This window comes from Elephas maximus, chromosome 1, assembly GCF_024166365.1.
Source record: "Elephas maximus indicus isolate mEleMax1 chromosome 1, mEleMax1 primary haplotype, whole genome shotgun sequence".
NCBI lineage: Eukaryota > Metazoa > Chordata > Mammalia > Proboscidea > Elephantidae > Elephas > Elephas maximus.
Genome location: NC_064819.1, coordinates 76,077,481 through 76,101,765, shown reverse-complemented (window position 1 = coordinate 76,101,765; position 24,285 = coordinate 76,077,481). Strand labels below are relative to the sequence as shown.

Here is a 24,285-nt window from a genome sequence, read left to right as displayed (position 1 = left end):
AGTCCCCGAGCCGCTCTGGGAAAATCAATGGTGCAGTTATGCTGTCTTATACCATCACTGTGAGTCACAATTGACTGGACGATATGGTTTTTTGTTTGTTTGTTTTGCGTACAGCAGGCACACTATTGTCTCAGAACTCTTCACTCTGAATCCTGTGCCGGAAGAGAATGGAGACCTCGCCTTTCTAGCGGCTGCAGAAACTTTCTAACCCAATGGAAAATGAAGTACCTGACAAGCATCTGGGGACGGGCTAGGAGGCAAGTCAACTACATTATACTTTTAATTTAAATTCTGGCGCTACAAATGGAGCGTAAAGATTAGGGGCTTGGTTGAAGCAAGTTCAGATGAAGAGTTTCTGGAGGTAAATTCAGAATTCACAAAAAGAATGAGAAATTTGTTTCTGCCCGGTTTCGAAACAGGGACCTTTCGCGTGTTAGGCGAACGTGATAACCACTACACCACGGAAACTTGCACTTGAAAGCAACATTCAGTTTCAAAGTTGATTCATCTGAAATTTCTGCTTTTCTTCAGGACATTTTTATGGTTGAGGAGCTTTTTTTTTCCCCCTTACACTTTCCGATTCTTAGAACAGTATCAGAAAATGAATCATAGCCAAGAAATGCTACTCACAGGGTCCCAGTTCCTTCACAAACACCAGGTAGGGACATCTAGGTCAAGTTTCAAGAAATGTTTTGAGAAACACTAGGCTCGTTTCTCTGCCGGTGTAAGACGCTGTGATCTTTAATTCCCGATGACTGGACTTGATCCTTTAGGGACTGGGACAAACGGGCCGAGCTCAGCATGCCTTCTCCACTTTGTGCCCTGGCACTAGCGGGAGGCACCGAAGGGGAGAGAGTGTGGTTGTAGGCCTGTGCCCAGCTGTCTGTCAAGAGAAGGTCGTGGGCGTGGTGGGAATCTTATGGAAGTGGAAATGTGTGGCAAGTGAATGTATTAGACATCAAATGAACTCCTCTGTTCTAAAAGAGGAAGCCCTGGCGGCATAGTGGTTAACTGCTACGGCTGCTAACCAAAAGGTCAGCAGTTCAAATCCGCCAGGTGCTCTGTTCCTTGGAAACTCTATGGGGCAGTTCTGTTCTATAGGGTCGCTAGGAGTCGAAATCGACTCCACGGTAGTGGGCTTGGGTTTTTTTTTTTTTTTTTTTAATGGGATCTATAAGATTCATATTTTCTGCTCTGGAACGTGTAAACTCCAGCAGCTACATGGGCCCCTTGGCCGCAGCTGGTGGCGCCCCCATAGTGGCCTTCGCCGCCGCCTCCGAGCTCGTGCCCTTCCGCCGCTGATACCGGGCGCGCTGGGGCGGCTGCCATGCCTCACAGGGGCCAAAGACCAGCCGCAGGCGGTGCCGGTGGTGCCCAGCTTCGACTAGAGCCGGCAGTAGTCGCCCATCGACAGGAACACGCAAGTGCCCATCAAGGCAGAGCGCAAACGGCTGCGCCATCCCTTCGCTGCCTCCAAGTACTGCAAGCGCAAGCTGGAGCGCATCTCGCTGCTTTAGGAGAAAGTGAAGACGCTTAATAGCCAGAACACGAAGCTGGCGTCCATGGCCAGCCTTGCTGAGCGAGCAGGTGGCTGGGCTCAAGCAGAAGGCCCACATTCACGTCAATAGCGCCTGGAAGATACTTTCCCAGCACCAGGTGCCTTGGTAATGAGCCCACCAGAGGGGCTCATGTGCGGCCCCACACCCTAAGAGGCAAGCTCGGGAATGGGGGCGTGGGCGCCCTGGACCCGGAAAGGGCACGGACCTTAGGAGCTCCGGTGGGTTCAGGGTACTTGGAGGGGGCGCCCAGGACTTGCAGAGGGCTCGGTCCCCGAGATGTCCCCAGGGTGCCCCGGACTTGGAGAGGGCGCCTCGGAATCGACAGGCTGGATCGCCCGCTCCCGGGGGGCGAACGCTTGACCCCTAGCCCTCGAGTTGCCTCTGAAACCCGCGAGTGGCCGCCCTGTGTGGCAGAAGCCAGGGCGCCCCAGTAGCCCCTTTGTACACCGCCGCAAGGCCGGATTCCGCCGAGGCGCAGCCGCAACCTTGCGTTCCCTTTTCCTTTAGTTGTTTGTTTGTTAGTTTTTGTCTTTGGAAAAGAGAAAAACAGAGTGTTTAATTCTTCCCTATTTATGTTTCTACTCGGGAACAAACGTTGATTGTGTGCGTGTGTCTTCTCTTGTGTTGGTTTTTTAATGAAATGGGGAGGGGGAGCCCGCACCCCCCTCTCCTTGCTCTCGCTCTCTCCTTCCCTGCTGGCGATACCCTCCCTCGTTTTTTGTTTTGCTACGAGTCCACAGTCCTGTACATAACCCTTGGTTCGCCCGGTTTTCCGTTTTCAGTAAAGTCTAGTTAAGGTCCCCCCGCCAAAGACTCTTCTTTGTTATTAATTCCATCTCAACTGTCTTAAGTCACTGTCCTTACCTGGGGTATTGGAAACAATCTGTTGTCTACTACTTTCTAAAATTAAATTTTGATAAGGCTGAGTCCGGTTAAAGATGCTCAGCAGCCAAAATGTGTTTTTCCCGAAGTATTAGAAACTCGTGACAAAAGAGAGCCTTCTAAGACTCTGAGAAAGGTCGGGTACCTGATAACAATATTGTGTGTAAACATGGGAAAAACACTTTTCTCACTAGCAGAATCCCTAGCCTCACCCTCTTTGTTTTGAAATCAGATCAACAGGATAAACAACGATTCCATTTAGCACATATTTTTGTTAATCTTTGTCAAACTTTGGCTGAATATTTATTTTAAAGAAATTTTTGAGCAGCCCAATCTCATGGTGATCAGTGGAAGTACCTGACGTCCTTAGGGAAATGGCAAAGTAGAAAGAGGGAAAGGGCACCTAAACCAATCATTATGACAAATTTTCCCAAACTGATTTAGTTACAATAAAATTGCTTAGTAGAATTACAGGTAAAAATCACAGGATTTTCTCACAGGAGCACAGAAAAGGGGCAACACACCCAATCCTAATGATCAGGACTTGCTGGGGAAATTGGTGGCTAACTTATAGTTTAAAAAAAAATAGTTTAGGTGATTTAAAAAAACGTGAGGAGGTTGAAGAGTAGTTGAAAGGAGGGGGGATTCTGGCCTAGGGGAATATGGAATTGAGAGCAAGTGGAGTGTGGGGAGCTTCAGTTGTAGATGTGAATCAGAGTGGGCAGAGAAGAGAAAGTAAGCAGAATAACAGGTGCAGGATCAGGGAGGTCAAGGAGGGTCCTCCACACTATGGAGGTTAGATTTTCATCTGAATGTGATGAGTAGGAAAGAAGTGACTGTTTTAAAGAGGAACATGACTTTGCCCATTTTGATCCAAAGACCTCTTTGGCTTTTGGGTAAACATTGGACAGTCTCAGAGCTCAATCCTTAGGCCTCTTCTCTTCTATATTTATTCTATTTACCTGCCTAAACTTATCATCTCATGGTTTATATTTTACATGGTCTTTGGGTACCATTATGTATCTCTTAGCCTACTGGACATCTCCTTTTAGAAGTCTTACAATAAACATCTTAAACTTAACATATCCCAAGGTGGAATTCATAGCTATCCTCTGAAAATGTTTTAACCATGTTGATTCCTATCTCATTTAACTGCATATTCTTCCTTCTGGCTGTTTATGACAAAGAATTTGAGACTTCATTGACTCTGTTTTTGCTGTGTTCCCCATATCTAATCATTCAGAACATCTTTTGCATTATCTTCAAAATATATCTGGAATATGGCCACTTCTCAGCACTTTCAGTCCTAACAGCCTGGCCCATGACATAATATTCTCCGATGTGGAATATGATTACCTGTTGTGGAGTCATTTCTGACCGTAGTGACCCCATAGGGTCTTCAAGGAGCGGCTGGTGGATTCAAATTGCTGGTCTTTTGGTTAGCACTGAGCTCTTAACCACTGTGCTGCCAGGGTTCCAGAATATTATAAGCTTCTTAATATGTCTTGAGTTTGCCTCCATTTCCTTAAATAAGATACTTTCTACAGGACATTTAAAACCCAACAATTAATCCTTGTTTTACTCTCAGCTTGGCTTCTTACTGTACTCAGAAAGAAAAAAAAGTCAAAATCCTTGTAATGACCTACAAGGCTCTGCATAAGCTCCCTGTTCCCCACTCAATTTGCTCTTCCCCTTGCTCATGCTGCTACAGTTACAATGACTTTTTGCTGCACTTTAGACTTCCTTCTGCCTCAGGGCCTTTGCACTGACTTTTCCCTTAGGTTGTAATGCTTAGTATATAACTAACTCTACTTCTTCAAATATCACATTATTAGTGAAGATAGCCTGAACTTCCTGATTTCCACTACTCCTGAACTCCTTATTCTCATCTGTGATTTTTTCTCTAAAACACTTCTCTACTTTTTTTTAAATTGTGCTTTAAATGAAAGATTACAGTTCAAGTTAATTTCTCATACAAAAATTTATACACACATTGTTATGTGTATAGTTGGTCTCCCAGTAATGTGACAGCACACTTCTCCTTTCCACCCCGGATTGCCTGTGTCCATTCAACCAGTTCCTATCCATTTCTGCCTTCACATCTTGCCTCCAGACAGGAACTGCTCATTTAGTCTCATGTATCTACCTGAACTAAGAAGCACACTCTTCATGAGTATCATTTTGTCTTATAGTCCAGTCTAATCTTTGTCTGAAGAGTTTGCTTCTTGAATGGTTTTAGTTTGGGGCTAACAGGGAGTGCAGGGCCCATGTCTTCCAGGGTCCCTCCAGTCTCAGTCAGACTATTAAGTATGATCTTTTTACAAGAATTTGAGTTCTGCACTCCACTTTTGTCCTGCTCCATCAGGGACTCTCTGTTGTGTTCCCTGTCAGAGCGGTCCTTGGTAGCCGGGCACCATCTAATTCTTCTGGTCTCAGGCTGATGGAGTCTCTGGTTATGTGGCCCTTTCTGTCTCTTGAGCTCATATTTTCTTTGTTTCTTTGGTCTTCTTTGTTGCCCTTTGTTCAAGGCAGGTTGGGACCAATTCATGCATCTTAGATGGCCACTGGCTAGCTCTTAAGACACCAGATGTCACTCACCAATGTGGGATGCAGAATGTTTTCTTGACAAACTTTTCTATGCCAGTTGACCTAGATGTCCCCTAAAAACATGGTCCCCAGACCCCAGCCCCTGCTACAATGTCCCTTGAAGTGTTTGGTTGTATTCAGGCAGTTTCTTAGCTTTTGGTTTGTTTCGGTTGTGCTGACTTCCCCTGTTTTGTGTGTTGTCTTTCTCTTCACCTAAGATCATTCTTTTCTACTATCTAGTTAGTGAATACCCCTCTTCCTCCCTCCCCACCCTCATAACCATCAAAAGCCATCTTCTTCTGAATAACACTTCTCTGCTTTTAATGAACTATGTCATTTACTTGAAATTCTGTCAATTCCTGGAACCTTGTTTTTCATCAATGCCTTCAGTGCCATTGGTTCCTGATAATATGCCACCTCCTGAAGTGGTTGAATTTTTTTTTTTTTTTTTTTTTTGTATACCGACTCTGTGTATTCCTTCCATCTTCTTTGGATGCTTCCTGCGTCATTTACTATTTTCCCCGTGGAATCCTTCTCTATTGCAACTTAAAGCTTGAATTTTTTCTTCAGTTCTTTCAGTTTGAGAAATAATGAGCTTATTCTTTCCTTTTGGTCTTCTATCTCCAGGCTTTTGCACATCATTATATACTTTATTTTGTCTTCTCGAACTGCCCTTTGAAATATTCTGTTCAGCTCTTTTACTTCATCATTTCTTCCTTTTGCCTTAGCTACTTGATGTTCAAGACCAAGTTTGAGAGTGTCTTCTGACATCCATTTTGGTCTTTTCTTTCTTTCCTGTCTTTTTAATGACCTCTTGATTTCTTCATGTATGGTGTCCTGTTATCATTCCACAACTCGTCTGGTGTTCGGTCATTAGTTTTTAATGTATCAAATCTATTCTTGAGATGGTCTCTAAGTTCAGTAGGATATAGTCAAGGTCGTACTTTGGCTCTTGAGGATTTATTCTAATTTTCTTCAGTTTCTTCAGTATGGATTTTTATCACTGACAACATTGTACTTCAGGATAGATCTTGTAATTTTCTTTTTGACAATGAATGCAACAGTATTTCTCTTCAATTTGTCATTCCTGGCATAGTGTCCCATATGATTGTTCAATTCAACATGGCCAATACCAGTCCATTTCAGCTCACTAATGCCTAGGATATCAATGTTTGTGTGTTACATTTCATTTTTGATGAGTTCTCATTTTCTAGATTCATACTTCTTGCATTCCACGTTCTGAGTACTGATGGAAGTTTGCAGCTGTTTCTTCTTATTTTTGAGTCATTTCACATCAGCAAATGAAGGCCCCGAAAGATTGAGTCCATCCACGTCATTAAGGCCGACTCTACTACCAACTGAGATGTTTTGACAAACAAATGGAGGACTGGAAGTGCTTACTCACCTGTGTCAAAAAATTTGAAAGACAACTACCTGGCCAACGAATTGGAAGAGATCTATATTTATGCCTATTCCCAAAAAAGGTGATCCAACCGAATACAGAAATTGTTGAAAAATATCAATAATGTGATACACAAGTAAAATTTTGCTGAAGAGCATTCAAAAGTGGCTACAACAGTAAATCAACAGGAAACGATCAGAAGTTCAAGCCAGATTCAGAAGAGGACACGGAACCAGGGATATCATTGCAGATGTCAGATGGATCCTGGCTGGAAGCAGAGAATACCAGAAAGATATTTACCTGTGTTTTATTGACTATGCATAGACATTTGGCTGTGTGGATCATAAGAAATTATGGATAACATTGTGAAGAACGGGAATTCCAGAACACTTATTTGTGCTCATGAGGACCTGTGCATAAATCAAGAGGCAGTCGTTTGAACGGAACAAGTGGATAATGAGTGGTTTCGAGTCAGAAAAAGTGTGCATCAGAGTTGTATCCTTTCACCATACGTGTTTAATCTGTATGCTGAGCAAATAACATGAGAAGCTGGATTATATGAAGAACAGGGCATCAAGGTTGAAGGATGACTCATTAACAACCTGCATTATAAAGATGATATAGCCTTGCTTGCTGAAAGTAAAGTGGATTTGAAGCACTTACTGATGAAGATCAAAGACTACAGCCTACAGCATGGATTACACCTGAACATAACGACAACAAAAATCCTTACAACTAGACCAATAAGCAACATGATGAGAAACGGAGAAAAGATTGAAGTTGTCAAGGATTTCATTTTACTTGTGTCCACAATCAACACCCACGGAAGCAGCAGTCAAGGAATCAAAAGACACAATGCATTGGGCAAATCTGCTGCAAAAAACCTCATTAAAGTATTGAAAAGTAAAGTAGTCACCTTGAAGACTAAGCTGCACCTGACCCAAGTCATGGTGTTTTCTATTGCTTTGTATGTATTCGAAAGCTGGACAATGAATAAGGAAGACCAAAGAAGAATTGTTGCCTTTAAATTGTGGTGTTGGTGAAGTATGTTGAATAAGCTGTGAACTGCCAAAAGAATGAACAAATCTGTCTTGTAAGAAGAACAACAAGAATGCTCCTTAGAAACAAGGATGGTGAGACTGTGTCTCATATACTTTGGACACGTTTTCAGGAGGGGTTAGTCAGTCCCTGAGGAGGGATGTCATGCTTGGTAAAATAGAGGGTCAGTGAAAGAGAGGAAGACCCTCAACAAGATGGATTCACATAGTGGTTGCAACAAGGGGCTCAAGTATAACAAAGATTGTGAGGATGGCTCAGGAACAAGCAGTGTTTCATTTTGTTGTATATAGGGTCCATAGGTGTCAGAACCGACTTGATGGCACCTAACAACAACAAAAATGTAATTTACTAAATCATTTTGTGTACTGTGTTTCTTTATCACTGAAATGTAAGGTCTATGAGGGCAGACTTCCGTTTGTGTTTGTTTACTACTGTAGCCTTTGTAAATAAAACAATCCTTGGCACAGAGTGTTGTTGTTGTTAGGTGCCATCAAATAACACCCGCACATACAACAGAAGGAAACACTGCCTGGTCCTGCACCATCTTCACAATCCTTACAATATTTGTGCCCTGTGTTGCATCCACTTTGTCAATCCATCTCGTTCAGGGTCTCTCCTGGTAACGTGTTCAAAACCTGTAAGGCAAAGTCTTACCATCTTCCATTCTAAGGAGCATTCTGGCTTAAATTTCTCACCTAGGAGATGAAGAAAATGCGATCTAGATGATTACTGATTTTCCCTTTCCTGTAACAATATATTATAACTTATATTGAAACAGATGTAACTGGATTTCATGCCTCGGGTTCCTTTTACTGAACCATGGTTATCATAGCTGAATGTGTTGGCAGAAGAGGTGAAGGGGATGGGGTCCTCTTGATCTAGAAGTTAAAATTGGAGCCATTATTCTCTGTCCTTGAATATGAAGAATGTGACCTAGCTATAGGTGGACTCACAAGGACACATCAACTGGGTTCCTGAGATATAAAAACAATAGTTAGGAAAACCTAGAAAACATCTTATAGGGAAACTTTCACATAAACAATTCTTAAACAGAGCACAAAAGACCCACATATTTTCCACTGTTATCCTTGTCTACTAGCATTTAGTAAATAGCAAGATTTCTTGGACTAGCTAAGACCTTCCTGACCGTCATTACTCAAACCAGAACCAAGGATTACTAAGAAAGACAATTGAAAATGTAGAATCACTTGTACTCAGCCATTTTTCCTCAATCTGAAAAGGTGAAACCTTTAATGATTTTACTCATTTGTAATGTTATTATATACTGATGATTCTGTAACACTCCTTGTACTTGGACAGACATGGCTCTGGCATTATGCTTGTCTGTTTCCCATTTTTGCCTCTTTGAACATTTGCGGAGCAGACACTTTCTTCTTGCTTTATTATACCTTTGTGGTGATTTTACCCCAGGAAAGCCCTCACTTCCAGGTTAGTTTCTATTATCACAAAGATAGGTTTTTAACTTTTTTTTCCTTCACACTGTTTGGGATCAGCTTTCCCATCAGCACTTATCAAGTAACAACTTCCTCACATGACATCCAGCATTTCTGAACATGCAGACTGGACCATGTGGGGAGGCTAGCCTGAATCAGCATCCCATGCATAAGAAACTCACAGATTCTTTGACTTAAAAGTGCACGAGATAAGCATCAAAGTTTTCAGGGTGTTGGAAATACAACTTAAACAGATTGAGTTCAGTTCTGGGGTAAATGAGGACAAGGAGGCCTGATTAGCACAGGAACTCATTACAAAACTTGGGATGGCCCATCATCCTTCTGAAAGATTTGGATTTCACAATAATCCAGTATGAACAATTTATTTCTGCATTTCCAGACAAGATAAATATAAAAACATAATTCCATCCAGATATTGCTGGTTTTTAAATCCAACAGCTTACATACTTGTCCTTCATACTTTTGGGGTAAAGACACTGTCCCAGACCAATGATAAGTTTATTTAAATGGGTTTTCAAATCAGTGAAGAACTGATTCTGAGAGAAGACTGGCCCTGCAGAGAGTCGCTCCTGAGGGAAAGATTTAATCTTTAGACTAGCCACATCTCCATGGGCTTCATACCACACTAAAATTTTGTGTCTATCTCACCTCCCCAAGACAGCTGAAGGGTTTCCTGCAATGTTTAGCTGAGACATTGATGTACTAGGAATACTGGTGGTGTAGTGGTTAAGAGCTCAGCTGCAAAACTAAAATGTCAGCTGCTGCATAGAAACCCTGCGGAGCAGTGACTGGGCTTGATGACAACGGGTATTGATGTACTATTGTCTGCCAGTCACTGCCAATACAAAGGTAGCAAAACAGAAGTGGTTCCTGACATACTGACATAATGATGTCTTACTTTCCTATTACTGCTGTGACTGAAATATTACAAGTGTGTGGCTTAAAGAACAGAATGGTTTTTTTCTTTCTCACAGTTCAGGGGTCTAGAAGGCCAAATTCTAGGTGTGTCTCTAGGGGGAGGTCCTTTCTCTTCTATTTCAGCTTTCTGTTTTTTTTTTTAGGTGCTGTGGAGTTGGTTCTGATTCATGGCACACCCTACAACAGAACGAAACGCTGCCAGGTCCTGCACCATCCTCACAATTGTTGTTATGCTTGAGGTCATTGTAGCAGCCACTGCCTCAGTCCATCTCGTTGAAGGTCTTTCTATTTTTCGCTGACCCTCTAATTTACCAAGCATAATGCCCTTCTCCCAGGAGTAGTCCCTCCTGATAATGTGTCCAATGTGTGTGAGATGCAGTCTTGCCATTCTTGGTTCTAATGAGCATTCTGGGTCTACTTCTTCCAAGACAGATTTGTTAGTTCCTCTGACAGTCCATGGCAGTATATTTCCTGTGGTTCCATGGTGTAGTGGTTAGCACATCTGCTTTACACGCAGAAGATCCTGGGTTCAATCCCCAGTGGAACCAACCTAAACTTTTAGCAGCCTGGAATCCTTCTACTTCCTGTGCTTGCTTATAGATTCACCTCCTTCTGTTGTTTTCTGGTAGCATCTGTCTTCCCCCAGAGTGTGCTCCTTTTTCTCTGTGTCTGATCTGCTGTTTTTATCTCAAATGTTAGTAGGCTTAGGACACACCCTACACTGATCTGGCTTTCCTGACCCAAGAAACAAACCCTATTCCCAAATGGGATTTCATCCACAGGTATAGGGTTTAGAATTTACTACCTATATTTTTGGAGAATACAATTCAATCTGTAACAATACATTAAAATTATAATTAACCTTTTATAAAGCTGTCAAACTGTTCTAAAGTGGCTGTGTCATTTTCCATTCCCACCAGCACTGTATGAGAGTGCCAATTTCTCCACATCCTTGGCAACACAGGTTATTGCCTACACCTACTTGCTATAGACATTGTGGTTTCATTTGTGCGTGCATGTTGACTGTGAGGAGCACTAGTGGCATAGTGGTTAAGAGGTACAGCTGCTAACCAAAAGGTCAGCAGTTTGAATCCACCAGCCACTCCTTAGAAACCCTATAGGGCAGTTCAACTCTGTCCTATGGTCCCTATGAGTTGGAATTGACTCGACAGTAACGGATTTAGGCTTTTTTTTTTTTTTTTTTTTTTGATTTAATGGCTGTAATGCTGAACATCTTTTCTTGTCCTTATTAGCCATTTTTGTCTTCTTTGGAGAAATGTCTATTCAAATATTTTGTGTGTTTTAAATTTGGTCATTTATGTTATTATTATCGATTTGTAAAAGTTCTTTACGTATTCTGGATACAAGTCCTTCATGAGTTGCATGATTTACAGATATTTTCTCCCTGCCTATGGTTTCTCTTTTCATTTCCCTAATGGTGTCTTCTGAAGGGCAAAAGATTTTAATGTTGATTCAGTCCAGTTTGTCAATTTTTTCCTTAATGGATAGTGCTTTTGGTGTTATATTTAAGAACTCTGCCTCACCCAGTGTCACAAAGATTTTTTCCAACATTTTCACCTAAAAGTTTTATAATTTAAGCTCTTATATTTAGGTCTATGATCCATTCTGAGTTAATGTTTGTGTACCATTGGAGGTAAGGCTCTAAATTCATCTTTTTGTGTGAGGATATCCAATTGTCCCAGCAATATTTGTTGAAAAAGCTACATTTTCTGTGTTGAATTACCTGGGTATTTTTGTGAAATGGATTGCGATGAGTCAGAAACCATCACTTGGCTACGAATCAGAAGATTCTATGTTTCACTCTCACTGGCCAAATATCTTACAGAAAAAAAAAAATTAGTTGCTACTTTTCATTTATAGAAGTTGATCTAATTTTCTAAAATGAATATTTTGGGTCATAACAAATAGCACCACTTTAATTTTCTCAATATTTTTCTCTTTGTTTTAATCTTGAAAATATTTTTAAAGTAGCTCATTAAGGACAGCAGAGTTCTACAGCCTGTTGGGACATATTCTGCTTTAGACACTGTCTTCGAAATTGATTTCATCCACAGTCACATGGATTTCCTTTGCACCACTGGCCCCAATTAAGGATTACTAATTCTTCCTTTTGGGAAAAGAAGCCATTTCAAATAATATAGAAGAATATTAATCTCTACATTTTAAATAAAAGCAAGCCATTGCCACAGTAATTAATTCATGTAATACCACATTTACTTAAATATTATTTTAATATAGTAAATAACTTCCATATTTGCAAATTCTATATAAAAGAAATAGTTATAGGATGACTATAATTTTAGGGATTATATTGTTCTAGTTTCATTACCTAAGAGCATTTCAAGAATTGGATAAATGGTAGAATTTCTGAATTCATTTCCATTATTTTTGAGTATGAATATTTATGTGCATATCAATTATAAATTGGGTACAATATTGTTTTATGACTTACCTATGCTCTAAAATCAAAACTAGGACAGCAAAATACACTTCTCACATAGTCATCACAACATTTCTCTGTGTCAGGATGTCCTGTCGGTGATATTTCAAAATGATACAAAATTCTTAACTCCTGAACTGCTACCAGTCTGGCCCAAACTACCTGCATCTCTTGCCTGGATTACTGTAGTAACCTAACAACCGTCCCACTGCTGGTTAGCACCTGCCTGCTAAGCCTGTCTCCAACCTTGATCTCTGTTTTGGGTGCTGGCTTGTGCCACCCAGATTTCTTCCTTTTCAGGACCAAGGCATTCAATTCCTCAGCTGCCAGAAGTGTTGCTCCCTCATGGCACAAAGTGGAGGCCCTCTCAAGGAATTGCCCTCAGCTGAAAGGAACTGTCTCATTCAAGGTTTGTCCCCTCTCTGAAAGCAGCCCACAGTAATGACTGCTCACTACATGCCTATAAAGGTCTGACTCTCTTGCCTCAACTCTGAAGGGCCATTCCATTTCCAGAGCTCCTTAGGGAGTCACCTCAGGCCTCTGTTGCTGCCCCCAACAGCTGCTTCCCTCACTTCCTCACAGGTGTTGTTCTGATAGCATTCCCTAATAAACTTCCTGCACACAAATATCTAATCCACGTGAATGCAGCTTGTGCCAGGAGTGTTCAAGAAACCATACACACAATGGGATTTTGGAGCTGGATCACTCTCTATTGATATGCCAATGAATTATATGTCATTAAAATAGTGAAACAATGTTATCCTCTCCAAATGTCCTGACACTCTAAATATCCACGGACCATGTATGGCTCAGGAGGTAAGAAGTATCTTTAGATGTTTTCACAGAGGTACTCTGCCTTTACATTTTGCCATAAGTTGGAAATTAATCAACTTTAGCCTTTCACGGAGCACAAAGAAGAGGCATCTCCCCAAGACTTAGGAATACACAGGGCAGATCCACCAGAGATCCTCCTTCCCATCCGGAGAAGAATCCTCATGCCCTGATCAACCTGATGCTTTCCCAGGTCTCAGTATCTTCTCAAAGTCTTCCTGGGGTAGTCAGGACAAAGAGCCCTCTCTAGTGACTTTTTCTCTCGGGATGAAATAGATAAGCTCCAGAACGTCTTATTTTGCAATGGAGCAGAGAAGTTCATTTGTTCTGGAGGTAGTTTCTTTTCTTTTTCTTTTTGTGGGAGTGCGAAAAGAGGAATTACAAAACATAGACAGAAGCTTGAAAAAAATACTGTCGTTTAGTCATAGTTAAGATTAGGTTAATGAGAGTCTCCTTTGGATGAGTGAAGAAGGAGACAACAAACAGCTCCTGGTGCAGCCTACATTAGACTCCATTCTTGTATATACAACTGATTCCTTTGCATTACCATTTGGATGTTTTATACTAGGCATATAAAAGTTAATATGTCTAAAACTGAACTCCCAATATTTCTTTAAAAATCCTGCTATATCCACTTCCATTAATGGCAACTCAGTTCTTCGAATGTCTCAGGCAAAAAAACTTCAAGTCATCATTGATTCCACTCTTTCTCTCACACCTCACATCGACTTTGTCAGAAATTTCTCTTGTCTCTATCTTTAAAATATATGCAGACTCTGACTACTTCTCACTACCTTGACTGTCACCACCTTCTACACCATAGAAGACCCCAGAAACAAATTGAATCAAAAGAGATTTTTATTAAGAAAAAACAAAGATGAAGACAATGATTGCAATGAAGTATCTTCCAGTGTGCACTGGGCACAAGAGACTAGCTGAATCCACAGAATAATAATCAGGGAGTCTCTAATATACTATTACAGAAAATAGTAAATTAAGGAAAATTGCATCATTGTCAAAGGTGGGAAACATAATATATGGGAATACATGATTGGTTTAAGGAGTCTTTGTTGTCTAGGTTCCATTTAGTTACTCTGGGAAGGTTTCCTTGGGAACAACCTGACAATACCTGCTCTTGGCTTAGCGACTTGCAATTGCTTCTCAGTTCAGTCGCGAGGAAATAGCAATACATTCCTTTGTGAGAGTTTAACTTCCCTGCCTCACTGCAAAGAGTTAGGCATGTGTGAGGCAGAATATAAGGATGTTGGATGTCCCAGGGATGGACTGTATAGAGTCTAGTCTTGCAAACCACTTGCACCCCATGTATCTGGCCCTGCAGGTAGACATAAGGAGTCTCCATCATTTTTTTCTTTTCTTCTTTCCAAAAGTTTTGTCCATTTGGTCTAATTAACATGATGTATTAATTTTTTATTAATATACTGTTATCCTATACAGATGTCCTGACAGTCCAAACATCCATGGACAATATAAGGCTTAGGAGATAAAAGTCTGTTTATATGCCTTCACAGAGGTACTCTGCCTATTTTATTTTGCTATAAATTAGAAATTAATCAACTTTAGCTTTTCTTTTTTTTTTTTTCTTAGTGGTTCAATGACATTCGAGGAGAGCCATCAGTCCTACTTCCCCAGAGCTCTTAAATGTCTGCATTATTGCATCCACTGGATCCATTGGCATCCTATCTCAGTTTGACACGGATGCATGTCTTAACAATTGCAGTACTACGACATGCTGAGGACATCCATATTCTACCTACCACTAGGAATGCGGTCTTCACTGTCATATGAATGGAGAGTAAGCCAACTACAAAACCCCACTTAGTGTGAGGCTCCTTGGACTACTCCTGACACAATCTGTATTCACATGGATTAGATATTTGTGTTCAGGAAGTTTATTAGGGAATATTATGGGAACAGTAACTGTGAGGGAGTGAGGGAAGCAGGATTAGAAGGGGAAAAGTTGGCAGGAAGCAACAGAGGCCAGAGGTGATCCCATGAGGATCTCTGGAAATGGGATGGCCCATCAGAGTTGAGGCAGGAGAGTCAGACCTCTATAGGCACGTATTAAGCAGTCATTATGGTGGGCTGCTTTCAGAGAGGGGGGATGAATTTGAGGCAGTTCCTTTCAGCTGAGGGCAATTCCTTGAAAGGGCCTCCACTTTGTGCTATGAGGAAGCAACACTTCTAGCAGCTGGGGAAAAGAATGCCTTGGTCCTGAAAGGAGGGGATCTGGTAGCACAACCCAGCACACAACACAGAGAACAAGGTTGGAGGCAGGCTTAGCAGACAGCTGCTAACCAGCAGTAGGAAGGTTGTTAGGCTACTGCAGTAATTCAGGGAAGAGATGCAGGTAGTTTGGGCCAGATTGGTAGCAGCTCAGGGGTCGAGAATGTTGCATCATTTTGAAGTGGCACCGACAGGACATCCTAACAGGAAGAAAGGTTGTGATGCCTACGTGAGAAATGTAGTTCATGGTACTGCTTTTAATTTTAGAGAATAGGTAAGTCATAGAACAACATTATATCTAGTTTATAATTAATATGCACATGAATCTTCATACTCAAAAATAATGGGAATGAAATTAGAAATTCTACCACTAATCCAATTCTTGAAATGCTCATAGGTAATTAAAATAGAAAATTATAATCCCTATAAGTATAATCAAGCTATGACTTTCTTTATAACTTTGAAACATAGAAGTTATGGTGTTAAGATAACAGGTTTAGATGAAGGTGGTACTAGATGAACTGATTACTGTGCCACTGGCTTGCTTCCGTATAAACTGATAGAGATTACTATTCCTCAATATTCTTTTAAATAGCTTCTTTTCCCACAAAGAAGAATAAGTAGCCCTTAGTCAGGGCCAGTGGTGCAAAGGAGATCTGTCTGACTGTGAACGAAACCAGTTTTGAGGACAAAGTCTAAAGCAGAACCTGTTTCCCCAGACTGTAGGACTCCGTTGTTCTCAGGGAGACATTTTAGGAACATTTTAAAGGATAAAACAAAGAGAAAAATATTAACAAAATCAGGTTAATGCTATTTTTTACAACCAAAAATATTTATTTTATAAAATTAAATAAATTTCTGTAAATGAAAAATACAAGTTGTTTTTTCTGTAACATATTTAGGCAGTCAGAGTCAAACACAGAATCTTCTGATCAGAGGAAATTGATTATTGTTTTATTTTAAACAACGATCCTCAGGCAATTCAACACAGAAAGGACTGTCTTTTCAACAAATAGTGCCGGGGCGATTGGATAACCACACCCAAAAAGCTGAATTTAGAGCCTTATCTCAAGGCATTCACAAACATTAACTCAATGGGTCACAGACCTTATTGTAAGACATTAAATTATAAAATGATAAAAAGTGCTTATAGAAATTGAGTAGTCCTAATACCGCCAAGAATTAGTGAAAGTGAATTTGTTCTGACAAAATCTTTCATATGATATGTAACATTTTCTTAATATGTCAAATTAAAAGCAGTCTCCAACATGTCTTTAAGTAATTCAGACTAGATTAAACATATGGAATGTGTTTTCTTAAAAGAATTTGGATGGATATAGGTAGTTGTAGAAGGTTAGAGGAAACTTGTAAAAAAATGAAAGGAGGTTAAGTAGCTGAGATGAGAAAAAGAAAAGCATGGGAAAAGAATTTAGATGGGTACTCAAAGTTATAGAAAGTTAAAAGACTGTCAAATAGAAAGTTAGTATGCCACTTAAAAGGGGTATATTTATGTGTGTTGGGAGTTTGTGCATGTGTATTGAAGGATTATGAAATGAGAAATACGAAAAAAGACAAGAAATTTTAAAGGCTTGTTAAAAGAATGAATTTGATTGATATAGTCAAAGCTCTTATATTGCTACAGCTGATGGTTTGATGAGTTAATTCATGAGAAATTTTAAAACCTTTAATATCAAAAAACAGAAGAGAGAATTGAGTTTCTTCTGTTAAAATAACAAACTTTTCCTTGTTTACTGGGTTAAAGAGTTGGTTTTATTCTTGTGCAATCTGCCTTCAAAGTAAGAGTTCTAACACAATAATTTCCCAGACATGATAAACACCTGACAATTTTGAAATGTCATAGAAAGCCACAAAAGATTTGTTTCTATTTCATAAAGAGAAAAATACCAGAAAAGTTTCTTTACTATGTTATGAATTACATGAAACACATTGTCAAATTGAGATTACCAAATTTTCTTTGAGTTAAAATTTGTATGTCATGATTTTATTATTTCAGTTGCTGACTTAGATAAAGTTACTGCTTCCTTTAAATCTAACATCCTCAGTGTCAATAGTTTTGCCTTTCAAGACATGATTACTTTGTTCTTTGAAAAAAAAATTAGATGCTATGTGTTTTCAGTCATGTTGAATCAAGAAGTCTCTGAATTTACTTTTTGAGTCACGAATTTTCATACATAATTTGTGGGCAACACACGATCCAACACAAGCTGCAAAATCCATCTAGTTGCCTTGATTTTTCGAATATCACACACACACACACAACCCAAAAACACCAGGGCTCCCTATCACACGCAGGAATCCATAAATATGCTTATAAGACTTGCTTTGCTATACAAAAGCCAAAAGAGACAAAGGTTTGACCCAGCCAGACTTCTTGGATGCACTGCCTCATACCTAAACCTCCCACCTTAGTGAATACTCCCAAGAACATTTCTCTCATTTTTCAGCATTACACCAACCCCCACTGAAGGGCAGCAAATGCTTTCAGTGGGAAAGTCCCCTTCCAAGAATCCTAAGATCCCCAAAATGTGGACACTTTCTTTCCAAAGAGTCACGAAAGTGTTTTAACTGGGAAATCCACATTGTTTACCCATGAAATTTTTTACTATTATTCAGAAGTTAAAAAACCTAATAATCTTGATACAACCTTGGATGTATGTCCTATTTAATATTATGTTCCAGGATTATTATATGTTGTATCAGAAGGTCTCTGAAATTAACGTTAATCATTATGTTTTAAAAATATTTTCATCTAAATTTTTAAAAATTTACTTTATTTAGCCTTACATTAGTTATATAAATAATTCCTCTAAAGTCATTCACTTTTAAGAATTAACATATTAACGACATCATGTTAATTAAACCAGATGAACAAGACCTTTGGAAAGATGAAGCAAATTGATGGAGACCTCTGATGACACTTGACACCGAGGCCTTGGTGCTCGATTTCAAAGCGGAGCCGTTTTCTTCTAAGCATTTGAAATCCTCACTTGACCGAAAAAACCTGTAAATCCCACGCTCTGAATCTGGAGGGAGCCAGGTCCAGCGGCTCCATGCAGACGGGGATCTATGGGGCGGGCACCATCTTCTCTTGAGACCCGCCTCCGCCCGCTTGGAAACCACCGAAACAGAGTAACCGGGCAGGAGAGGAGCTTGCAATCGCTGGGGGGCGGGTGGAAGACCAGAGTTTCAGCGAATCTAGGGACAAGATGTACTGCTTTCTAGCCCAGGACCACACAGAGGGCAGGAGAGTTCCTGCGTTGGTCACAATATATACGTTCTTATATGTTGGGTTAGCAGGGACAATCTCCCCTATAAAATTAGTTCATTTCTAAGTTCAAAAAACAGATGTTTTCCCATCCTGTTTCATAGCAAGGTCTTTCCTATATTGGACAAACCGAATCACCGCAATTACGATGAAACTAGCCTTCAGTCGCAAGTTCCCTCTACAGAATAGAGTTTTTCTACATGCCCCAAGCTGGATAATCTCAAACCTGTCTTTTCCTCCAGGAAATAGTCACAGTGATGGTACGTTTCTTTCACTCATACTTTCTTCGTATTAAAATAAACTACCGAACTCCACCTTTCATAACAATCAAAGTCTTTCCTCATGGGCCGGATTCCTTTACAAACACAGGCAGGCTGGCGAGAGGGAAGGGATCATTTGATTTCAAGAAACTCCTCAATATTGTCCCATGTGTATACCTCTCTAGTTAAAGAAAATTATCCTTAAGGATCCAGGAGCCCAGGCCCTCAGGACCGAACTCTGGAAGCCCGTAGGTCTCTCTAGGGGCCGGGCAGCAGCAGGGATGTGACCCTGTAATGTCAAGCCGAAGCCTAGATACATTGGGTGGGGGTGAATTTCAAGACTGGACTCTACATTGTCCAGCCCTGGGACATCACACACCTTCATGTTTGGCTTCCCACGTGCCTAATTATATGAAATTTGTTTGCAGTTTGTTGTTACATTTAATTGATTTACTGGAGGAGAAGGAAAACTATATTTTTCTTTTCTTTCTTCCTCCCTCCGTTTTCACTATCTTCCCTTAACGTTCCTTTTTTTTTTTTTTTTTTTTTTTTGCTTAGCTGGGAGAGAGCTGCTTTTTTCCAGGTTCTGCCTGGTATAGCCGATCCACACACTCTGTACTTAGTTTAGAGGTGGCAGCTGCTCCCAGGTCAATAGGGAGAAGATGGCAGTGTCTGCGCGTCTTCACTCCGCAGTCCATTTTTTCTGGAGATGGCTGGGACAGAGAGAGCAGCTTGAAACCTCCGAAGGAATCAGAGCGTCATCACCTCCACCGTTTGAATATTGTAGGTAATGATTAAAAGAATATATTGGCCAGTTAGCAAAATCTAGAGCCTTCGTTTATTTTTCTATAACCTGATCCTCAGCAAAGATGATATTCTGTACGCTTTTTCCCATTCGTGAACTGAAATTATTGAGCAACCCACCATGCTGTGTGGGCACCAGGGATACCAGAGGAGTAAAGAACTAGACAACACAGTCCTCAGCCTCAGGGAAAGGAAAGAGGGAAATGAGCGTTTAATGACAATAAAATCACAAAATGGACCCACAGAGATCCACGCGGCAGGGCGTTTTCACGGAATGCAGAGAAGGGGCATCTGGCCAGGATTTAGGAACAGGCAGGGAAGATCCACCCGGGACTTTCCTTTCCTTTCTGGTGGGAAATTCTCACGACGTGAGCGGGGACCAAATCCACCAGATCCTTCCCGGGGGGGTGGGGGAGGAGGGGGTGTCCGAATGGTTCTCAAAGTCTTCCTGGAGTGGGATGAAGGAGCCCTCTCTAGTGAATGTTTCTCTTGGGACGAAATCAAAGAGCTCCAGTAAGTCTTATTTTCCATAGAAGAAGCGAATTCACCTCTGCTGGAGGTAGAGATTTTGTGTTTCTTTTTCTTCTTGCGGGATTGAGGAAAGGGGAAATAGAAAAAATACAGAGAAGCTTGAAAAAATAGTGTCGTTTAATCACAGCTATTTTCTTTATGATTATGGCTTAGTGGATAAGCGCTACGGCTACTAACCAAGACGTCAGCAGTTCAAATCCGCCAGGCGCTCCTTGGAAACTCTATGGGGCATATAGGGTCGTTATGAGTCGGAATCCACTCGACGGCAGTGGGTTTGTTTGGTTTGAAGATTATTTAAAACCGAGCATCTTTTGAATTAGTGAAGAGCGAGCAATGCACTTCCTAAATATAAAGGCCGATGTTATACGGCCGGCCGGTTAGCTCAGTTGGTTAGAGCGTGGTGCTAATAACGCCAAGGTCGCGGGTTCGATCCCCGTACGGGCCACGGAAAGAAGTTCCTTTTTCATTAAGGAAAAAAAAAAAAAATCTTGGTGTCCTCGTTTTACACCCCTGATGCACTTTGAAAATAGCCTCTGTGACATCAAATCTCTATCAAACGTCGTCTTTATCTCCTTAATCCTCAGTAGTGACACTTAAAACTTCTTTGTTCTTCTTTCGGAGGCGGAGGGGAGGGCAGAGGAAGAAAAAAGGTTTTTTTTTTGGAACAACTGACTTAAAGCCTTAAGATAGAAATTTTAGTGAAGAAAACCAGCTAGGAGTCGGGATGGTCTTGGAGATGGGGTGTGTTTCTGATGGCTGCTGTCCATTTGAGCATCTCATTCTCCTTATCCCTTCCTCAGGGTCCAGCTCCCTGTGTCTCCGTGTGGCCGTCAAGCGCTTTATCTACCTGATTATCTCCTCTACCTCAGTGTCTATTCATCCCTTACACTGCACTTTCCTACCCTTGAACATGGTATTGCTAGTTATTAAAATATGGACAGTCAAATATAACGCACATTTTCTTCTTTTCCTTTTTTTTTTTTTTTTTTTTAACTACGGGTTGGCTTCCAGTATAATTTCTGTCCGTGAAGACAGGTTTTGTTTTGTTTTTTTTCCTCTGGATCTCCAGGACCTAGAAAGGTGCCAAAGTCAGAGTGAATGTGTGAAACCTCTGGATTTTCTCCTAACTATCCTGTTACTCCCATGAACATTCACACATGCTCTTTGTCTCCTATCTTAAAAAGGTTTCACTTGACTCAACATATCCCTATGGCTTTATAACAAAATCTCCTCTAAAGAGTTATCCAGATTTCCTATCTCCGGTTTCTTTCCTGTTGTTTTGAAATCCACTATATTCTGTTTTTTTGACACTACTAGTTCACGGAAAATTCTTGTCAAGATCACCAATGACTTCTCACTTTTTCAAGATCTTCTCTTCCTTGACTTTTATTATGGGTTCAATTGTGTCCCCCTAAAATTTGTGTTGAAACCCAAACCCCTATACCTGGGGATTTGATCCCCTTTATGAATCAGTTTTCTTTGTTATGTTATGAGGCCATTATCAGTGTAGGATATGTCTTAAATATAATCACTTTTGAGATACAAAAAGAACAGATTAGGCACTGAGACAAGGGAGGACAAACTGAGGAAGACAGAAGCACATTAAGGATCAATAAGGACCCCAGGAAATCTGAGGTTATGGAAACTGAGGCAAGGATCTTTCTCCAGGGCCAACAGAGAGAGAGAGAATTCCCCTAGAGCTGTGCCCTGAATTTGGACTTTCACCCTCCTAAACTGTGAGAAAATCAGTTTCTGTTCCTTAAAGAAAACAACTGTGGTATTTCTGTTACAGTAGTGGTAAGGAAGTAAGACAACTTATCAGAGTCAATAAACACACTTACTGTCTTAAAAAAAAATTTTTTTTTAATTCGACTTCCAAGACACTGCTGTACTGACCCTCTTTCTACCTTACTGGCTCATCCTTCTTAATAGCTTTTGTTTGTTTCCCCTCTCCTCACCTGTTCTCTAGTAGACTATCTCACGGATTGGTCCTTGAACTGTTTCTCTATATACACTCCCTGGTAATCTCACTCATTCGCATGGTTTACATCATCAGTATGCCTACATTATCTCATAGGGACCCTATTGGACACAGTAGAGCTGCCCCATAGGGTTTCCAAAGTTATACTCTTTATGGAAGCAGACTGCCACATCTTTCTCCCATGGAGTGGCTGGTGGCTTTGAGCTGGTGACCCTGCGGGTAGGAGACAAGCCCTTAACCGCTTGACTAAAACTGGTTTTTTGGTTTCTATGCCTACAACCCACAAATGTGTATCTGCAGACTAGACCACTCCATTAACCTCAGGTCTTGTATATATAACTGATTCCTTGGCATTACCACTTTGATGTTTTAAACTAGGCATCTAAAAGTTATCATGTCTAAAACTGAACTCCCATTTTTCTATAATAATCTTACTATATCCAATCTTCCCCGTTTCAGTTAATGTCAACCCTATTCTTTCTCTCTTTCAGGCAAAAAAAGACTTAAAATCATCATTTATTTCACTCTTTCTCTCATATCTCATATCCACTTTGTCAGGAATTTCTCTTCTCTCTGTCTTCGAAATATATCCAGTCTCTGACTACTTCTCACCACCTTGACAGTCACCATCTTGTCTGCCATGGGGGTAAAAGACCCCAGAATCAAATTTAATCAAAAGAGCAAAGACAAAGATGATCATTGCCAGGAGAGATTTGCCAGTGTACACAAGACACAAGGGAGTAGCAGAATCCCTGGAATCACAATCAGAGAGTCTCTAATATAGTATTACAGAAGGAAGTAAATTAATAAAAATTACACTATTGTCAAAGGCAGAAGACATAACATATGGGGATACATGATTGGTTTAAGGATTCTATGTTGGTTATGTGCCACTTAGTTACTACAGGGATGGTTCCTTAGGAACAACCCAGCAATATCCACTCTAGGCTTAGTGGCTTGGAACGGGTTGTCAGGTCAGTCACAAGGAAATTGCAATATGCTCCTTTGTGAGACCATAATTTCCCTGTAGCATAGCCTCTTTGTTGGCTAAGATAAAGTTCCCTTTATGGACAATCCTTCCCCTAGGTATAAGAAAAAATGAAACCATGAGTTTCAGTGTGTACTCTCATTTCTTTCTGGAACTATTCATAATGATTTTAACAAATGTTCACACCAAATGGATTCCAGCTTTAACTATTACTCTTTAACAAACTTTTGTATAAAAATAGATTCTAGCCCCTGGACCTTACTTCAGCCCCACTACTTCTGGCCAGGCACCTATATAAATTTAAGGTCCTCTAACCTCAAGAACCCTGGTGGAGCTGTGGATAATAGCTATGGCTGCTAAACAAAAGCTCAGCAGTTTGAACTCACCAGCACTCCTTGGAAACCTTACTGGGACAGTTAAACTCAATAGCAAAAAGTTTGACTTTTTTGGGGTGGGGTGTCATATTCAAGCCATTGGCATTTCTGACATGTAGCATGAGCAAAGGGACTTAAGAGATCTCGTCGAATCTATTCTTTTCTCCATAAAAAATATTCTCCACAGAATAGGCAAAGGGACTTTTAAAAAAGGAGTTACTTCACCTCTTAAATCCCATCATCCCATTTTATTAGAGTAAAGGTGGCCTTCAAAAATGGCCTGTGACAAGGTCATGGAAGCTCCATACACATCCAGACTCTCTGAGGGACCGAATTGCTGGGCTGAGGGCTGTGGGAACCATAGTCTCGGGGAACATCTAGCTCAATTGGCATAACATAGTTTATAAAGAAAATGTTCCACATTCTACTTTGGGGAGTAGTGTCCGGGGTCTTAAAAGCCTGTGAGCGGCCACCTAAGATACTCCACTGGTCTCACCCCTTCGGGAGCAAGGAAGAATGAAGAATGAAGAAAACTAAACATACAAGAGACAGATTAGTCCAAAGGACTAATGGACCACATCTACCATCAGACTGAGCCCAGTACAGCTAGAAGATGCCCGGCTACCACCACTGACTGCTCTGAC

At 40.7% G+C, this 24,285-nt stretch overlaps 3 non-coding genes across 3 annotated transcripts; 2 read left to right on the top strand and 1 right to left on the bottom strand.

Annotated features, from left to right (window-relative positions):
• Positions 1 to 395: 395 nt before the first annotated feature.
• Positions 396 to 468, bottom strand: TRNAV-AAC (transfer RNA valine (anticodon AAC)). The gene has a single exon. It is a non-coding gene; the product is annotated as a tRNA-Val (tRNA).
• A 9,888-nt stretch (positions 469 to 10,356) lies between these two features.
• Positions 10,357 to 10,429, top strand: TRNAV-UAC (transfer RNA valine (anticodon UAC)). The gene has a single exon. It is a non-coding gene; the product is annotated as a tRNA-Val (tRNA).
• Positions 10,430 to 20,669: 10,240 nt separating this feature from the next.
• Positions 20,670 to 20,743, top strand: TRNAI-AAU (transfer RNA isoleucine (anticodon AAU)). The gene has a single exon. It is a non-coding gene; the product is annotated as a tRNA-Ile (tRNA).
• The last annotated feature ends 3,542 nt before the right edge of the window (positions 20,744 to 24,285 follow it).